Source organism: Sarcophilus harrisii, chromosome 5 (genome assembly GCF_902635505.1).
Source record: "Sarcophilus harrisii chromosome 5, mSarHar1.11, whole genome shotgun sequence".
In the NCBI taxonomy this organism is placed as follows: Eukaryota; Metazoa; Chordata; class Mammalia; order Dasyuromorphia; family Dasyuridae; genus Sarcophilus; species Sarcophilus harrisii.
Window position 1 is genome coordinate 185,494,056 of NC_045430.1, and position 20,288 is coordinate 185,514,343.

Sequence of the window (20,288 nt, forward strand, 5' to 3'; positions counted from 1 at the left end):
ATAAAGACTCTATGTAATTAGACTCTTCAAGGAAGCCAAAGTTCTCGATTTCTCTTTAGGGACAATGATTGTGAAGTATTAATATCAAAGCCACTTTTCCAAACCTGGTCAATGCTTTACTCTTATTTTACCCATTATTTTTCTACCATTTCACATGAGATTTTGGCTGCAGGCTAGAGAAATAGAAAATGATAGAAACATAACCGGATCGTCAGAATAGAGCATTGACCAGATTTGGAAAAGTGATTTTGATATTGATACTTCATAGTCATTCTTGCCTAAAAAGAAATTGAGAACCTTGGCTCCTTTGTGTCACAATTTACTAAGCTTCTTTTTCTTTCTTTCAGTGCAGATGTCTCACTGCTTTTCAAGGGGTGGAGGCAGGGGGAAGGGAAAATGGTGCAGATTTATGCCTCTGACGTCTTTGGTAGCTTGCTGTCATTCAAAGGAAACCATTTGAGGAGTTTGCTCTTACATTCTCATTACAAAGGCGGGATTGGAGAAGGCAGATTTTTTTCCCCTTGGTTTGACTGCTGGTGCTAATCTCAGAAGGTTAGATACAAAGGTTTTGACATCCATCACAAGCAGCTCCTTCAGAGGAATGCCACTATAATATTCAATGCATAACTGTGAATCAGAATGTTAAAAAAAAATGAGTAGGGGAAAAAACATATAGTTCACCCTTGGATTTTGTGTATTCAGAGAAAGGAAATGTTTCTCTCTTAGTCAGACATCAATTCTAGGGACTAAGAGACAACCTAGAATTTTTCGGGAGGTAAGCCCTCGCCTTAGGAGTCAGGAGATGTCATTCTATTCCCCACTCTTCTATGTAGCCATGTGAATTTAGACACATAATTGGATATTTGTGAACTGCTGGTGTTTTTTTTGTTTATTTGTTTTATTTTGTTTTATTTTTAATGGTGATGATAACAACAACAATAATAAATATGCCTGGAGTATTTCAAATTTTTGTCAAAAGTAAATGAGATAATTATCATGAAAATGCTTTGAAGATTACCTTTCATAGTCTAGAAGTAGAAGCCACTTGATTCATAGTTCAGGATCCTGGAAGTTCTGTTACACTTTACACATGATGTAAGCATACTAGAGGAACTTCCTCATCTGATGGGGAAACATATTTGTGTAATAGAAGTCAAGAGGCTTGGATTCTAACTTTGGTTCTACCATTAATGAGCTATGTAATCTTGAGTACATCATATTCCCTCAGTTTGCTCCTGGCTCTCTGTTTCCTCATTCACAGAATGAAGGCATTGAACTAGAAAAAAGTCCAAGTTCGTCCCAGGTGTAAAGATCCATAATTCCACTCTCTTATCCGGTGTTATTCAGAAGCAATGAATAGGCTCTCATTGACTCCATTTTTTCCACACACATAATATGCCTCACAAGATGAAATGTCCCAGAGTCCTCTGCAAAAATAAGTATAAAAGCCTTAGAAAACATATAGGTCTGGCCTTCTCCTTAGACAGAAACAAAATATTATTTATTGGGAAAATCTTATGAAAAGACACACTCACCTCCAAAATCACCTTTCCACTACTCTGCCATGATTCTTTTGATTCAAACTATCTCCAAAAAATTTTCACACATACATATACACACACACGCACCCACAACAGCTTGTACTTTAAATTTTCCTTCCTGATTTTGTCTACCTCTCATTCTATATCAAGGTTTCTTACCTTTGCATAGATTGGGTCCCTTGCCTGGAATGCACTCCCTGCTAATCTCAAATTTGATTTGACTTACTTCATTTATTAGTAATTTCTTCCTCCTAAAATTTTATTTTATTTATTTTCATCTTTACATGCATATTAAGGGTTAGTTGTGAATTGACCTGTGCATTCCACTGGTACCCACTAGTACTATCAGAAGAAATTGAGGAAGGTTTCCCAGTACAGTGATTGGAGGCCCTGTCTATACTTTATGGCAGTAGATAAAGCCAAAAATCACATGGGAAATTCAATCAAGGCGGGTTTCATTCTGCATCCTGAGAGTGGAGGGGATTTCCATAGTAATGAGATCATAAAATCATTTGAATATTTGAGAACAGATTCTATTCCACCTGGTAATGGGGGTTATAGTAGTGGTTTTTCACTAATGATCTTTCTATCCTCAAACTGTCACAGTTCCTTCCACAGAGTAGGATCTCCATAAATACTATTTGAATGCTGTGTTGCTATTATATTACAGAGATTGACTTCTGCCTTGGCATTACACAAAATAAATCCCCTGAGTTGGCTACTATGCATTCCTTAGGTTTTCTATTTACATTTCTACTGTCAAGGCTAATCATTTGTTTGTTTGCAGGAAAATCTCTAGCCTTCATTAGAGTTGTTAAAGCCTATCAGTCAATAATCCTTGTTAATTTTCACAAGTAATTAAAATTTCACACTCACATTTCAATATAGGTCAATATTTTCCCACACTGACACTTTTAATCAAGGATCATCTTGCATAGGGAACTTCAACAGGACCTTAATTAGGATGTGGTAATTGTTCTTCACCTTTGTAGTATGATTTTTAACTGTGACCAGGAAAATTTGAATTTTTTTTTCCCCTTTCAACATGTATTGGATTGCAAGGAGGTATGTCTTGCTTCTTCCCTCTGTAAAAATCCACCTGGTTTAAAAACGTTATAATTTTCCATTCCTAGCCATAATATGGAATAAACGTCATTTTCCCCAGTAAGTTTCCATATTCAAAGGGAATACAATGACACCTTTCTAGCATTGGTGTTCAAGATTGAATCCCAGGGGTGGTTTTCATGAAGAAAAAGAGATTGTCAAATGTTTCCCCTTTGATTCCAGGCTTCTTCTCATAGAAACAAAAAATCACTGGCTTTTTTTAGCCTTACCAACACAATGAGAGTTCATATGGACCACACAGTCCACAATTCCTCTTGTATCAGTTCCTCCTCTTACCTCCCTAAATTCTCAGTGTTACTTAATTACTTTTGCCACTCAATAGCTTTTTAGTGTCTACAACTAGCAATTCTTTTGCTGAACTTCAGTATCCCCCCACCCCCCACTCCCACCGGCACTTTTTAGAGAAGTTTGGATTTGAATGCTGCTGTAATTGGCAACCCTCCTCTTCTTTTTCCTCCTTTAATGCATCTGGATAATATTCCGATTTGCTGGCACCTCAAGGCATGACATGAATTTTAAGAAATAATTGACAGTAGCTTTAAATTTGTCATCTGATTGTCTTAAGACTTGAAGATTTAAAGATTTAAAATTCAGGGAGAATTAAAAATTCTGCTGGTCTAAAAACTATAGCACCTACGTTTTTGTTTTTTTAATAACTGCATACTCTAATCTGAAACTTTTCTATTCTTTAATTTAAAAAGGAATAACTTAGCCATATAGATTTCAACCAGAGTTTGACTAGCTCTTTTCTGTTTCTTAAAACTTCCATCTTGTGAAGATTTACTTTATTTCTGCAGAAGAAACTTGCAATCGATTGTTCATTGATATAAAATCCAACATTGATTTCTTAGCCATACAAATACAAAATGAAAACTTAATCTGCATTTTTTTACTTTTTATTGCATATTTTTAAAAGAAAAAAACCTTTTATTTATTCTTGAAATTGAGTCATCGTTGTGCACATGTGCACATATGTGTGTGTGCATTGTAAGCATGTGTATGTGCACACATGCTTGTGACATATACAATTTAGTTTTCATGACACTTTTCCCATAAACTTAAATTTCTGGATTCTAGATTTAGACCTGGAGAAAACATTTGAAAATCACCTAGTCTTACCTGTTTATTTTACCTATTAGGAAACCAAGACTTCCAAGTGAAGTGATTTTTCTCATTTCACCTAGATAAAATGAAGCAAAACTGGATTCGAACTGAGTTCCTCTGCTCAATATTATATATTATCTTATGTTCTTTATCATTCAATCTTTGACTAACTTCTTATTAAGCTACTCAATATTTTTAGTATTTCCCTCCTTCATTCTTTACCATCCTTGCCTTTTCATCCAACTGAATATCTCAATTTCTTGCCTTTTTTTTCCTAAAGAAACTTCATTTCTCCAAACTTTTTAAATAAAATCTGTGGAGTTGTTGGATTTTTTAAATCCAAACTAACAACGATAAAAACTTCAACAGGAAAAAAAAATAACAATATCAAACCTTAGCTTCTCTCCTAAATACCTTCACTTTATTTCTTTCCTACCCTTCTACCAAGCAGTTGAAACACTGATCAATGAAGAGGAACAAAAATCCTAATGATTGCCAACATTTTTTTTTCCTTCAAGAAACATTTAACTGGCTTCTATGGGGAAGGGGCTGGAGTTTCAGGGTGAAGGCACAGATCTTATATAGTTAGTAAGAAGAGGGGTTGAGTTGGAGTTTCCAAACACTGAATGAAAAAGGTATAATAGAGTGATAGGAATTTAGGACCAAGATCAGAGTCAGTGGAATCTGTAGACCCAACTACTTATCTTGAGGAGGGGCAAAGTGAGATATCCATTTCCCTTTCCATTGGTAGGTCATTTGAGCCAGAGTTCATACCATTGCTAAGAAAATTACATGTAGATCCAGATTTTGTAAAGAATGAACTCTGAAAGTCATATCTAGTTCAATGGGAACATGTAGTGCAAATTCTAATAGAAAGAATACTTTAGGGGATTCATTATTCACACTAATTAAGACCTAGTTTCACTAGTGTGTGCATGTTTGGGGAGAGGCAATATAGAAGTTTTCGTTCCTGTACTGGTTGGTAGCTGGTATGGTGGAGGTAAGGGGGAGATGTCAGGGTACCATATTGTTCCGGCTCAAGAGTCAAGAAAGAGGATACTAAGAAGATAATTCTACTGAGTCACTAACAGTAGAACATACACATTATTTGGTTTTTTTTGTTGCTATTTGAAGATGGGGGCAAAATCAAAGATGCTTATTTATTCTTCCTGGGACTATAAATGTTTTTTAAGGGATGCTAAAAGAATGAGTGCTACTGTTAACAATAGTTTAGGCAATATACTAATTCATTCTTGAGTCTAAAGATGACCACACAGAAACTACAGTGAAATATATCATCAGTGAAAGGACGGGCATATATATTACAGCAACAAAGATATATTGATTGAATGCTGGTTACAAACATATTTGAAATTGTAAATAAATAGTTAATACTTAAAATAGTTGCACAATTAATAATAGTAACAATTTATATTTGTAATAATCATAATCCCTTACATAGTGCTTTAAAGTTTACAAAACACTTTACATGTGGTATCTTATTTGATCCACACAATACTTTGGGAGGTATGTGCTATAATTATTTTCCCATTTTGCCTATGAGGAAATTAAGCATGAGTGACTTACCCCAGGTCACACAGCTAAGAAGTGTCTGTGACAGGATTTGAATTTGTTTCTTCTTAGTTTCAAGTACAAAATAGTATACTCTGTATCATTTAGCTATCTCATGCAATAATTGTGATAAATAAGTTATAGCAATAACTAGGTATTAATAGTTACATAATGAGTTCTAATAGTTGTAATTAATGTGACAATAACAAATATATCCTTAATGTCCTTTACAAGTATGATTTCCAAAAGGAACACCACTGTAGAAGGTGTAGGAAAATAAATTTAAGAACAAAGAATGAAAAGACCTACACTTTTTCTTCATTCAGTTGTTCAGTTGTATTATATTTGTCTACTAATAGATGTCTATACATAAGCAGAATTTCCATGTTACTCCAGGTAAATATTCCTTTTCTTTGAAAAAAAAACTTTTCTAAAGCACAGGCATTATTAAATAGCATTAGTGTCCTTCCTTGGGTTCAGAATGGCCAATTTGATTGAGGTGGGGGAGGGCATCTTGAAGCAACATTTTTTTTTTAGAGAAAAACTATACTCTTGAAGCAAAATATCATCACTATGGGCCTTTTTTCTGAAGTAGCTTCTTTTCCCTTGAGATTTTGAGCTAAATCAAGTCAGTCTCTGAAAGCTTCTTAGATACCATGGGTCTGTGGTGATGTTCCTTTGCCTCAGCTGAATCCAATTAACCTTCTCCAGCAGATGCTGAGTGAATGATTGAGCACATGACATTTTAAAGGAACTAGGATTATTTTTTTTAAAATACACAACATATGTTCAAAAATGAATTTAACCCAACAAAGAGCACATACTAGCCAAACAAATAGGTTTTTTTCACAGTGGGGATGCATTTACACTATGCCATCTGCACCTTCTTATCTGGTTTCATTTGCAAGATGGCTGGCCTGAATCAGGGATGCATTGTGTTTTCATGGAACAGAATGATGTCATTTGGCACATGCAGCAAATTTTCAGCCTTCATCTATGCTAAAGCATCCACTCTACTCATCTATCAGCCCATTCCAGCTGGTTGTCCAGCCATTTATCCATTCATTCATCCAACAAATATATGTTGAATATATCCTTTGAATAAGATACTATTTGCTAAAGCATCACCTTCTGAGGTAGTGTAACTACTCTTAACTCTTTCAAAAAACAAACAATACTAATTTCAATCCAGAGAAGGAATAAAAACGTAGCATCATCCAACTCCAAGTTTTGGCCTAAGCAATTGAGTAGAATTATATCCACATTTGTTTATAAATAATTATATTTATTATAAATTATATTTAATTAGTATATATAATACATATAATTATATATGATATAATTAATATAATAAATGTAAATTTATTGTACATTATAAATCATAAAATGTTATAACTTAAGTTGAAAGTAACAATTTTCCCTGCAACAATTAGAGAATTTTGATTTCATTCTTCTCTTTCTTTCCTTGTAGTTAATGAATCTGTACTTCTTTCTGCTTCTATCCTTGGTCCCAGTGATTAGCACAGCTTCTGGATGTGGTTTTTCCTCTTCCCATTCCAGTAGTATCTTAAAGGCCATCCAGAAGTGCGAATGACTGGTAATACACCCAAGAAAATTTGTGGTCCAAGCATCAACAAAGGACACCTACTACTATACTCCTGAAGCTGGAAGGTAGGCCTTCAGAAATCTACAGAAAGCTTACCTTTCATAGATAAATTGAGATCACAGTTAAACTAAGAGAATTCTGTTGCATTTACCTTAGTGAAAGGATTCCTTAATTAGAATCTACAGGATGCCAAACAAGCCAGAAAAAACTATTATTTATCCAAATGCTAAAATATCTGCCTGTTTTCCAAATTATTAAGACAGCATAGAGCTATAACCATCAGTGACACAACTAGGTTATCTTTTGCTTCCTTCCTATCCCAATCTCATATTGAGCAAAAAAAAATTCCTAAATTGTTATGAACACAGCAGTATATATAACATGCTTCTATCTTTACTGTCTTTTAAAGTACATCATTGGCATTCACTCTCCAACAACTGTGGAAGTCCAAATAGAATACTATTGGATTGCAGGATGAAGCAGTGACTTCTGCTAAATCTTTGGTAGTTTTACATTATGTGGCAACTATCTGAAGTGAATGGACCATACTAATTGCCCCTTCCTTTGATCTGAGACTCATGAATCTCTAAGACCAATCCTATAGTGTTACTTTTGTAAGCATTATACAAAGAAAATGAAATTTTACACATATATGTATGTGTTTGTCTCTGTGTATATTTGTAAAAAACTTTTATAGAAACTGTGTCTATTATTGCTATACTATAATTCCAAAGTGATGTCAATTTTCTACTTCATAGTTGAACTTACTTCTTGAGAATTTCAATTTTTCTTTAATTCTCTGTTGTCTTTTCTTCTTTGAATCTAAAATTTTAAAAGAAAAAAATTGAAACTTGAATCCTAATTGCCATCCCTCTTTGTTTTTGTATTAAAGTTTTTTTTCCAAACAATATGCATGGATAATTTTTCAACATTGATCCTTGCAAAACCTTGTGTTCCAAATTTTCCCCTCCTTTCCCCACCCCCTTTTCTAGATGGCAGATAATCCAATATATGTTAAACATATTAAGATATGTTAAATCCAATATATGTGTGTATATATATATATATATATATATATATATATATATATATATAACAATTATCTTGCTGTACAAGAAAAATCAGAACAAAAAAATGAGAAAAAATAAAATGGAAGCAAACCAAAAAGAGTGAAAATGCTGTGTTGTGATCCACATTGAGTTCTCACAGTCCTTTCTCTGGATGTAGATAGCTCTTTTCATCACAAAATCATTGGAATTGGCCTCAATCATCTCATTGTTGGAAAGTTAAGTTCATCAGAACTAATCATCATATAATTTTGTTGTTGCCATGTATAATGATCAAATGAAGAAATATTAATTTTATTCTTACTATGTTCCAAACATGATCCATAGAGCTAAGTGATAGATTGCTTTTATTTTCTGGAGATGCATGCTTTTTTAAAGGAAGAAAAAAATTATGATGATGAATGAAATCTTTAAGAATAGAAATCATAAAACAGAGGATTTTCTTTTGCTTCTGCATTTCTTGAGGTCATTGGGAACCTTTGCTGCTTAACCTCTTGCCAAATTGGGTACCATTGTCCCTGCAGTATCATTAGATTCTGAGACTGAGAGAAATTAGAAACTTGCATTTTGATGTAATTCTGCTTGTTTCACTTAGCATCAGTTCAAATCTCTCCAGGCCTCTCTAAAATCATCCTGCTGACCTTTTGTTATAGAACAATAATATTCTATGACATTCATATACCATAACTTATTCAGCCATTCTCTAACTAATGGGCATCCACTCAATTTCCAGTTTCTTGCCATGACAAAAAAGGCTGCCACATCCCTCATTGTTTAAGACATTCACTTATTTTCTCTTCCTCTTTCCATTATTTTCATGTTTACTTATTGTCCATTTAGGGCCTTTCATAAGCATATGATCTTATGCTTGGAAGACAAGCTGAGATAATATGTTTCCTTTATAAAATATTTCTCTATCTCAGTGTGTTGTGACGAGACTAGTTATGATCAAATTATTATTATTTTTTAGTTTTTGGTTTTGCTTCTTAAGATTAAAGACTATCTTCCTTCCCTTCTCTGGGGCTCCCTGGCATGGATCAACATTTGGCAAATACTTTATCATTAATTCATTAATTTTTTTTTATTTCCAGATATTTTTGGAGATTGAAATTTCTATAATGTTACTAAGTTTTACTAGTTGATTAACCTTTCAGTCACTTCATCAATCCAGAAGAAATTTTTTTAAGAAACAGCAGATACCAGAACTATCAAAATTTATATAATTAGAAAAAAATGAAAATTCATGCAAAGTGAATCAATCAATCAACAAATATTAATTTTATTCTTACTATGTTCCAAACATGATCCATAGAGCTAAATGATAGGCTGTTTTTATTTTCTGGAGATGCATGCTTTTTTTAAAGGAACAAGAAAATTGTGATGATGAATGAAATCTTTAAGAACAAAAATCATAAAACAGAGGGCTTTCTTTTGCTTCTGCATTTCTTGAGGTCATTGGGAACCTTTGCTGCTTAACCTCTTGCCAAATTGGCCATCATTGTCCCTGCAGTATCATTAGATTCTGAGACTGAGAGAAATTAGAAACTTGCATTTTGAGGTAATTCATTTCACTTTTCTCTAATCATTGGTGCAGTATCTTCTAAACAGTAGACTAAGGTTTGCCCTATAGCAATGGTGAATGTAACAGTGAATATATGCATATTTTCATGATAAAATATGTTGCTCAGAACAGAAACTGTCTGACTCTTTGGCAGGAATGTTGTAAAGGGGATATCTGATCCAATATTAGATTTAATTCACAAAATCAAATCCTTTTTGTCTCATCTAAGACTGACCTTCTGTGAGTCAGCTTTGGGGGTCCAGGATAGATGAGGTAGTTGTTGGTGAGCAGAATAATTAGTGTTCTTGCCTACTTGGGTATTTCAAGGTCCAGAGAATGTTACACAGAGGTGATAGAATGCTCTCTCAAACCACTGTCACTTATCCTGGGAACGTGATGTTCTCTCAGGGAATGTTGGGAAGGCTCTTGCATTCTATTTTGGGAGGTAGCAAGGGGGCTGAAAGGGGCAAGGAAGTGAAGGAGAAAATATCAGCAACTTCTTTTGCAAGTATTCTCTTTTGGGGCTACACAGAAACAAAAGGACAAGAACTGAAAGGCTGGTAAGTCAACACAAGCCGTTACAACGCCCCCACATGAAGAAGAGCCAACAGTAAAGCATTGACTTCAAATTAAATGGAAAATAGTTTTCAAGAGAGATATTGTTAGGCAGTCTCTCCCTTTGTGATCTGCCAAGGTCCAAATTTAAGACTGTGTCATTCCACTTGGAAACAGTAGGGTTTCAGAGGACAGAGAGTCCAGAGAGCAATTTGTAGTTGTAAGAAATCAGAACGTTTGAAGGTTGTATAACTGAATAGTACAAAAAGTTAATAAGGAAAAAAAAATCCCAGATGGGTAGAAAAGTGGAAGTAGTTTTCTAAAAATAATGCCTATTAGCTATGTAACAATTGTTTTCAAATAAACGAAAAGTATTTCAAAGAGTTCTCTATTTTTCTGCTTTTCCCCTGGAGATGCTATTATACCCATTTGGCAGAAGGTAAAACTTGGTCTGGGTCTATGCTTAAAAAACAAATAGATATAAAAATTCCTCTTACCCCCAAAAAACCTAAGTTAATTATCAGGATACTTAAGTCTATTTCTGTCTCCTCCTTCTTGAGTAATTTATGCTTGTGATTATAAGATGTGAATATGATCAAATGCTGTAGAGTTAAATAATATAAACAGTTAATAATAAAAAAAAATGATGGGTAGAAAAGTGAGGATAATTTGCTAAAAATAACATCCAATAGCTATGTAATAGATATTTTCAACTCTGCTCTATTCTACCATTCTTCTAGAGATGCTACTATACCTATTTGTAAGATGGTGAAACTTGGCCCTGTGCATAAGCTCACATAATAAATAAAGCAAAACAAAACAAAACAAAAATACAAAAGCAAAAGCCTGACCATTATGAGAATTTCAGTCTATACCAGTTGTCTTAGTTTTAAGCAGTCAATGGCACATTTGTCATTTCCAAAAGTGTATCATGGCACTTCTCAGTCAAAAAGTAGAAAGGGTTCAAGATATTAGACAAATACTTACCATGGGAGAAGCAATTCAAATCTCTTACGACTGTGAGCCAGTAGCAGCCTTGTATAGTAACAGCAGCCGTTATTGTGATTTAAAACTGGCTGCAATCACCACTGCCCAAAATAACCTTATCTTAATATTCTGCACAGACATTCCTTTTCTCCAGTGAGCTCCCTATAGCCTTTCTTTATCAAACCAAGTTCTGATCCTCTCCCTTGAGCCATAGGATTGCTCTGCTCTTAGTTGTCTGCAATGGCCACAAGAAAACTGTCATGGCCATAGCAGAATAGATTAACTGACCAGGTGTCCCATGACATGAAAGGATCAGGGTCACTATCAGCGTATGTTGATCACTAGCATTGTGGTACTGTGCAAATTTAGCATGAGCATGGGCATGGGTGGGCCTGTCTCTGAACCAGAGAGCGATGATTTGTGACCTTTCTATGATTCTTTTCCATGCCTCTCAGTATACATTGTCCTCCCTTATTCCACAGGGCACAAGTTAGGAATTTTCTTGGTGATAAGGCCCACTTGTCAGGATAAACTAATCTTAGTGAAACATAAATAATAAAATTGAAAGTTTGGTAGTGCATTCTTTAGGACGTCAGAGAATTGATCATCTTTTAAGTACTTGAAACTTTCTAGCTACCTGATATAGTTGTATAGAGGTAATATCAAAATATCTTGATTAAAAAAAGGTTTTAAAAGTCAATGATTTAGTCTGTATTAGTTGTTTGCAGTCTGTGGCACACATGATAGATGCCTTTGTTTTTTGCTTCTTTAAGATGTAAGTTTGCAAATAAAGATTGTTTCAGTTATCATATTTGTGATCCTAGAGTCTGGCAAATAATTAATACTTAATAAATATTTGTTACTAGGTTGATTGATACTAGATATGGTGTTTAGATGTATTTTGAAAGTAAGTAATTGTTCCTGCCATGTTTCCCTCTTAATTGTATGAAAGAACTACCTCTAAGTTACCTTGCAGTGGGAATTGGCCAACCCTCTGCCCATGTTGCCAAGTTGGTATTTCTGATCTTCATTTTGCTCAATTTCTTAAAATAATGTTTTATTGCTACACGTTTATTGATGTCATTTATTAATACACCCTCTCACTAGCACCTGAACCTTTCCTTGGAACAAAAAATAATATGTTTAACAACACAAAATAATGACTAGGCCATATATGATAAGAAGAGCCTCTTTCAGAAATTCATCTCATTGCTAAAAGATCTCATGAATTGATGTCAAGACTAACCATTGAATCAATTTTCATGTCTTTACATCATAAAGGTTATTGTCCAATTTGATCTCCTGGTTCTGATTACTTCAGTCAGCTTTGGTTCAAATATGTCTTGCAAAGTTACTCTTTATAATCCATATTCAATAATTTCTGATTTTACAGTAATATTATCTTATATCTATTTACCATAATTTGATTTAGTAATATTCCCCAATAAATTGGCATCTATTCCTCAATAAATTGTCATCTACTTTACTTATGATTCTATGCCATCTTTATTTTTTTCATTTGAGGAAAATAAAAAAGATCAAAGCTCTGATTAATTTTACAACAAAAGCATTTTTCAACTGATTTAGTGCTACAAAGGGGTATGATACATTTAGAACTGAAAGGAACCTCAGAGGTACTCTAGTCCATTTTCTTCCCATTTTACAGATGACAAAATTGAGAGCTAGAGAAGCTGAGTGACCTGCCCTTAATCACATAGGCTGTAAGTAGCAGAAGTAAGATTTTAAACCATTTTCTAAATATGTATCTCATATTCTTTTCCACTACAGTGAACCGAGTATGATGAACTGGGATACCTCAAAAAGTATCGATTCCCTTTCTTTGGAGTGTTTCAAATGGGATTGTGATTACATGGAAGGAATATTTTAGAAGTGATTGCTGTTTAGATTTAAATTGGTCTGGATAATTTCAGCAATCCATTTTAGCGGGGGCATTTTGCATGTAACCGTGGAGTTGCAAGAGATTTTGCAATCAATCTGTTCCACCCCACACATACTTCTTATACATATAATGAAACCCAAAGAAAGGCATAAAGTGGAAGTAAGGTTGATGTTGGGGGAAAATTTGGATAGTTAGTATTTTATGAGATAATGGTCTTAAATGCCATGATGCAGAAATGAGTAATGGTCAGCTTAAGAAAGAATAAATTATTATACTGAGACAAATCAGTCCATTAACTCTGTGCCTAATGCTTTCTTTTTTATATCTATTTTTTCATTCAAAAAGTTTTTCAATTAATAAGCATTTACTTTCTCTTTCTTTTACCTTTCTAAACTAAAAAAAGACACACAAAATAAAATCCTTGTAACAAATGTGTGTAGTTAAGCAAAACAAACTCCCATGTTCATCATGTACAAAAACATATATTACATTCTGCATCTTGAATATATTACACCTTTGTCAGGACATGGAAAGGCCAAGATCATCATCTATTCCCTGGGATTATAACTGACCGTTTTATTGATCAGAGGTTTTAAATTTTCCAAAATTGTTTGTCTTTACTATGTTTGGTGATATTGGTGTAAATTGTTTTGCTCATTTTATATTGTATTAGTTCATATAAGTCTTCATAGGTTTTGCTGCAAGGAAAAACTCTCATCATTTCTTAAGGCACAATAGATTTTCATCACATACATATTTCCAGGACTTTTAAATCTGTCTTTCCAACCTATTCCTGTTGTTTAGTCATTTCAATCATGTCTGACTCTTCCTAATGCCATTTGGCGTTTTCTCGACAAATATCATAACATAGTTTGCCATTTCTTTCTCCAGCTTATTTTTCAGATAAAGAAACTGAGGCAAAATGGTTACGTGACTTGCCTTAGTGTTACTTATCTAGCAAGTGTCTGAAGCCAGATCTGAACTCAGAATCTTCCTGATTCTAGTTATGGCAGTCTATTTCTGCACCACCTAGCTGATCTAACCTATCACTAATGGCTATTAAAAAGAAAGCTAAGACATGTAATAAAATTCAATTATATAATTTATATTTAAAAAGTACATTGAAAACTATTTCTACTGCTCCAGTAGCTTGCACTAGCTTTAGCTTATTGAGATCAAATATTTATAATCTAGGTAAAGATGCAAAAAGACTCACAGAATGTTTAGTGGGTCAGAAGAAGGCCAGGTAAAAATTCATAGAAAACTGGAGATTGTTTTACCATAACTAAGTCAGCTACCATAAGGTATGGATTGATTCCAAGATCATTTCTGCTCAGGGATGCAGTGAACTAAACATACTAAAGAAAGCAGGCAGAAAGAAGGCTACTAAATATATTTGGACAAACCAATCTTGATTTCTATATGTTGTAAATTCTGTCCTTATATGCATAAGGACAAGATAAAGCAGGAATCTAGTGAAGTTTATGTATGTAATATGGTAACAGGAACTCAGCAATTGGGAGCTAATAATAATATCTGTTACGTGTGATATCATGTATCATTTCTTCATTGCTTTCCCATTAGAAATATTATAAGGAAGTCATAGAATCTATAGCTGTCTGTATTGTTTTCTGACCATTTAATCCACTAAGCAGGAGATAAGATCCAGAAGATAGAATGATATTAAGAATTTAAGACTTATTAAGATTTTAAAAAATACTGCATCTCAAAGCATATTCTCTCTAAAGCTAGCTTCCTACAAAAAGGATACATAATTTCCAATGATCACTAGTCCCAACAATTCAAAAGATATATTTGGTAGGGAGCAGGAGATCCCCAAAGTATTGTTCTTAACTTTCCCCCCACACACAACTAGACAAGTTTCCCCTCTCTGAAATACAATGTGTATATACATGTGTATGCACATATGCATATACACATATCTGCACCATATATATGATATATGATATATGAATATATATATGATATATGATATATGAATCATATATGATGATCTCTGTGTGTATGTGTATGTGTATGTATAGCCTCAAATTTGCTTCTATATCCCTAAGTGACTTAGTTTTAGACACTCTTATGGTAAGTTTTTATTTCTTATAGGTGTCCCTCTTAAAGGAGGTATTAGCTGACTGCATTTTATTGTGTGAAAAATCCACAGTAACTCTTTCAAGTTTCTTGTTAACTGCTATTGTTTCCCCTCACCCACAAGAAGAAAGACCTTCAAAAAACTTATCAGAAGTAGAATTCCTTGTTCTTGGTGAAAATATTGTCCACGATCACTTTCCAAAGAGAAAGGGTGGTGGTGTGAAGTTCACAGCCTCAAAACTTACTCTGCTTCTGTCTTCTTATAATTTTCATGGCCTACTACTCACATTATCTGTGCTCTTTTAAAGATACAAAACCCTACTCAATACAAGAATAAAACTTTTGAAAATGTATTTAAAGAAACTCTTAAATGGTTCAGAACAGAGATATTAAATTTACTCTTCTATAATGATGCAATTTTCATGATGTTTTTCCCTGCAGGAATGAAACATTTCTATGTTTCTTAGTACACAGGAATGGTTTCTTATTTTATTGACCAACTGAGTTTATCTGAACTACTCCCACTTTCTTTCCTTTCTCTTTATAGTCCAGAGAATTTTCTGTAAGAAATCAGCTGTATGAGCTCTTTAAGCATGGATTCCTATAATGGAACCAGTTGGTTTAGAGCTCTATTTCTGAGAGTTTAGCCAGAGAAATTATCCTTTTTTTCTACATTTATGTTCTAATCCTAGAGTAAGTACACATGAGATAACTTTGTGAAAATGAGCCTTTTTTCTACCTTTGTATAAATCCAAACAGGATGGGGTTGAAGGGCAGAGGAGAGTTGGGAAGAATTTATGTCCTTCCCACAGGAGTAAATCAGGGCTCTGTGCAGCTATGCCTGTCATTCATATTCTCAAAAAAAAGCAGAAGCTAAATTCAGGAGGGCCATTGCGGCCTCCCTGAATTGTCCTCAGAGATCTCTGGACTGATAACTCAGCTGTTCTTATAACCTCCTAGTGCTTACTGAGATCTGTATTGAGAGTGCAAGAGATTTTTACACCTCACCTCCAAAAAAAAAAAAAAGCCAACTACAATTTTTCTGTGAGAATTCTTTCATCTATTCTCTTATTTAACCTTGAGTTTAAAAAAAATCAAATAAACATTATTTTGATGGAAAAGAAGAAAAACTAAAATTATTTAATATATATTCATATCTAAGTATAACAAATCCCTGTTTATGTCCAAAACATCTCTCTCATTCTTTACCTTGAATCTATGCCTATGCTATGAGGAGAGGAATACCATCTTTCATTCTTTTTTTTTTTTTAATTAAAGCTTTTTATTTTCAAAAAAATATGCATAGACTAAGTGAAATGGGCAGAGTCAGGAGATCATAGTACACAGCAACAGCAAAATTATATGATGCTCAATTCTGATGGACGTGGCTCTTCTCAACATTGAGATGATTAAGGCCAGTCCCAAAAATCTTCCAATGATGAGAGCCATCTATACTCTGAAAAAAGACTGTAGGACCTGAGTGTGGATCACAACATAATATTTTTATTTTTTTGTTGTTTGCTTGAATTTTATTTTCTTTCTCATTTTTCTTCCTTTTTGATTAGAATTTTTTTATGCATCACAATAATTATATAAATATGTACGCCTATATCTGATTTACATATATTTTACCATCTTTAACATATATTGGATTACTAGTCATATAGGGGAGGGGATAGGGAGAAGAGGGGGGAAAATTGGAATATAAGGTTTTGCAAGAGTAAGTATTGAAAAATTATCTTTGCATATGCTTTGAAAATAAAAGGCTTCAATAAAAAATAAAAATAAAAATGTTAGGTCCCCAGGCCAAAAAAAATGCATATATAATTTTCAAAATTCACCCTTGAAAAACCTTATTTTCCAATTTTTTTCTCTCTCCCTTTCCCCGCTTCCCCCTCCCCTAGGTGGCAAGTAATGTAATATATGTTAAATGTGCAGTTCTTCTATACATATTTCCACAATTTTCAAGCTACACAAGAAAAATCAGATCAAAAAGGGAAAACTGAGAAAGAAAACAAAATTCAAGCAAACAACAACAAAAAACGTGAAAATGCTATGTTGTGATCCTCACTCAATCTTCTCTGGGTGCAGATGGCTTTTTCCATAACAATACCATTTAAACTAGACTGAATCACTTCACTGTTGAAAAGAGCCACATCCACCAGAATTGATCATTATATAATCTTGTTGTTGCTGCAGTACAGGTCTTCTTGAACTCTGGTTGGTCATTAAGTGTTCAAAGTTTGTTTTTCTTAGAATGTTGGCGTTATTGTGCAAATAATTCTCCTAGATCTCCCATTTCATTCTGAATCATCTTCTACAGATAATACCAGTTGTTTTGTTTGTTTGTTTATTGTGGTTGTTTTAACTGCTGGGGAAACACTCTATTTCAGGTCATTCTGTCATGTTTCTAACACTATCATTTGATACAAGACAAGAGAGGAATAGTGCCAAACAAAGATTGATGGCATGGACTAAGGTATGAACCAAAGATAACTGAAAACAACTGTCCCAAAGTTTTGGGGCAGATAAACAGGTCATCATATGGACCACCTAACTCTTTCTCTCCTTTCCTCTCTTTCCCAACACTTAAAATATTTACCAGAAAAATGATTTGTCTCAGCAATACAAAAAGATTTCTGACCCTCAGACTGAGTAGGACTGGGACTGAAAGAAAACTTTTTTGTCTTTTGCTGGAAACAGGAAACCTACATTTTCTATTAAATTTTCAGGGAAAATTTATGTTGTATTTATGCACTTACTTTTATCCATAAGAGTATAGATTATTCATATATTTATTTCTTCTTGTAAACTTTCAGTTTTTATTTCAAATAGAGAGAGGGTACCTTAGGATTTGCATAATTTTTCCTGTTCCCAGAAGACTCTGATAGAATTATTCTAGGATAGGTATCTACTTGTCCCTATGTACAGAATTTGGTCTAGGTCAGGTTACAATCTTATTCCATTCTTACTCTCAAGAATGTATCTTTGGTTCAATTGTCTCACAGCACAATTTAACCTGGGAACCAAAGTATATATAGTTTTGCCTAAATCTTCAGAGAGCTATGGGTAAAATTTAAAATATGAACATAGAAATATGCTTGCCATACAACCAAAACAATAATGCAAAAAAAAAGACAACCTTTTTTTATTCCCAAAGAATTCATTAGAAATAAATAAGCAAATCCCCAATATATAAAGATATAAACAAAAGACAAACAAATAAGCAATTAAATAAAATCTACAAACATTTGCCCTTGACAATTGCCTAATCTCAATTTCTAATCTAAGTTACTATATAGTTCTTCAGTCTTTTAATATCATTTTACATGATTAGAATCACACTAGAAGTAGAACAAACTTGTTAATCAAAAATAAAAAAAAAAACTCTTCATAACACCCCTCATCCTCTACTATTGCCCCTTGTTGCACACATGCTCTATGATTCTTCATATATAATTCGGATATTTAAATTTCTCTAGCCTTTGAATACAACCCTTTTGCCTTACTTACACTTGTGTCTGAAATAAAATTGTCAGGCTTGTTGCTGAAGAGGCAATCCTCTTCCCATTACATTTGTACCATCCAAATATCTCACAATAACAGGCATGGACCAGGAATGCTCTGCAACATTGCAACTGCACTTTATTACTTTTTCAACCCCGTGGTCATATGTCACCTTCTTCTTAGGTCCAGGTTCTTTTGCCACTTTGCCCTACTGCTGGCTTTTGCCATCTCTTAGTTTAGGTATTCTCCTTCATGACATTAACAAAAACAAATTAGGAGAGAACCAAAAGAGGAATTTTTCACAAGTATAGCTAGGATACAAAGTCTTAATCAAATTAAAACAGAGGTGATTTAAAAAAAGAAACACATGGATTATTTCAAATATATGAAATTGGAAAGCTTTTGCATCGACAAAGATTAATGTAAATAGAATAAGGGATGTAGGGAAAAATTCTATCATATATATAGGATAACAGTTTTGCATTGATCATTGATTCTGTTGAATGATATAGTGATTTAAAAAAAAAAACATTCCCTGATACTCAAGTAAGCAAATGATATGAAAGCAGTTATCAAAAGAATTAAATACAATTAACAAAATATTCATAACTATATGAAGGGATATTCCAGAAAATTAATAACTGGCATATAAATCAAAACTCTTTTGAACTACATACCCATAAAAATTGATATAGAAGAAAACATGAGAATAATAAAATTTGGAGTTATTGTAGAAATAATAGGGATACTGATTTAACCATTATGAAAAATAAATTAGAATTATGGGATAAAAGTGATCGACATCTCTATACACTTTGATTCATATATTTCACTGTAAGATATATATTCCAAGGACATATTAAAGAAACACAAAAGAAGCAAAGGTCTGTTTTTCACCATCACATTTATAGAAGCATTCTTTTTTTGGAGGAGCAGAGAGAAGTGCAAAGAAATGGGAGGAGGAATAAATGCCCATCAATTGAGTATTAACTAAACTAATTGTCAATATGAGTGAATGTCATGAGTATAAAGATACATGAAATTTATATGAACCATGGAAAAGTGAATTGAGCAGAATCAGGTAAACGGTATACACAATGACCATTATAATGAAAATGAAAAGTTCTTACTTTCAATTATTTTCAGTCATTTCTACTGCTTCATGACTGCACATAGTTTTTTTTGTTTTGTTTTGTTTTTGTTTTGTTTTGTTTTGTTTTGTTTTGTTTTGGCAAAGATACAGGAGTGGCTGCCATTTACTTTTTCCATTTATTTTATAAAAAAGAAAACTGAAGCAAATAGTGATTTGCCCAAGACTGCCAAACTAGGAAATGTCTGAAGTCATATTTGAATACAGGAAGATGAGTCCTCCAAACTTCAGGCCAGGATACATTATCCGCTACAACACCTACCTGCTCAAAAGAAAGATCCCACTAACAAAATATTTAAAACAGGATACTTTGAAAATATAATGAGCAAACTTGGGCCCAATGAAGAAATATGAAAAGACATATTTCTATCCTTTTTTCAGATGTAATAGACTATAATTATAGAATACTACATATAATTTCAGATATATTTGAAGTGTTGGTTAGATTTACTGAATTATTTTTTCTTCTTTTTTTATGAGGGATAATTGTCAGGGAGTTAAATGATAGGG

At 33.4% G+C, this 20,288-nt stretch overlaps 1 protein-coding gene across 3 annotated transcripts in view; it reads left to right on the forward strand.

The window, feature by feature from the left end:
- The window catches only part of CHRM2 (cholinergic receptor muscarinic 2), a 211,592-nt gene that overhangs the window by 12,666 nt on the left and 178,638 nt on the right, over nucleotides 1–20,288 (forward strand). The window contains exon 3 of one of the 3 annotated variants that reach the window (XM_023504893.2): nucleotides 6,814–7,013. The exons of the other annotated variants lie outside the window; for them this stretch is intronic. The gene's annotated coding sequence lies outside the window, so the exon portion shown is untranslated. The remainder of the gene's footprint in view (nucleotides 1–6,813; nucleotides 7,014–20,288) is intronic. 3 annotated transcript variants of the gene reach the window in all.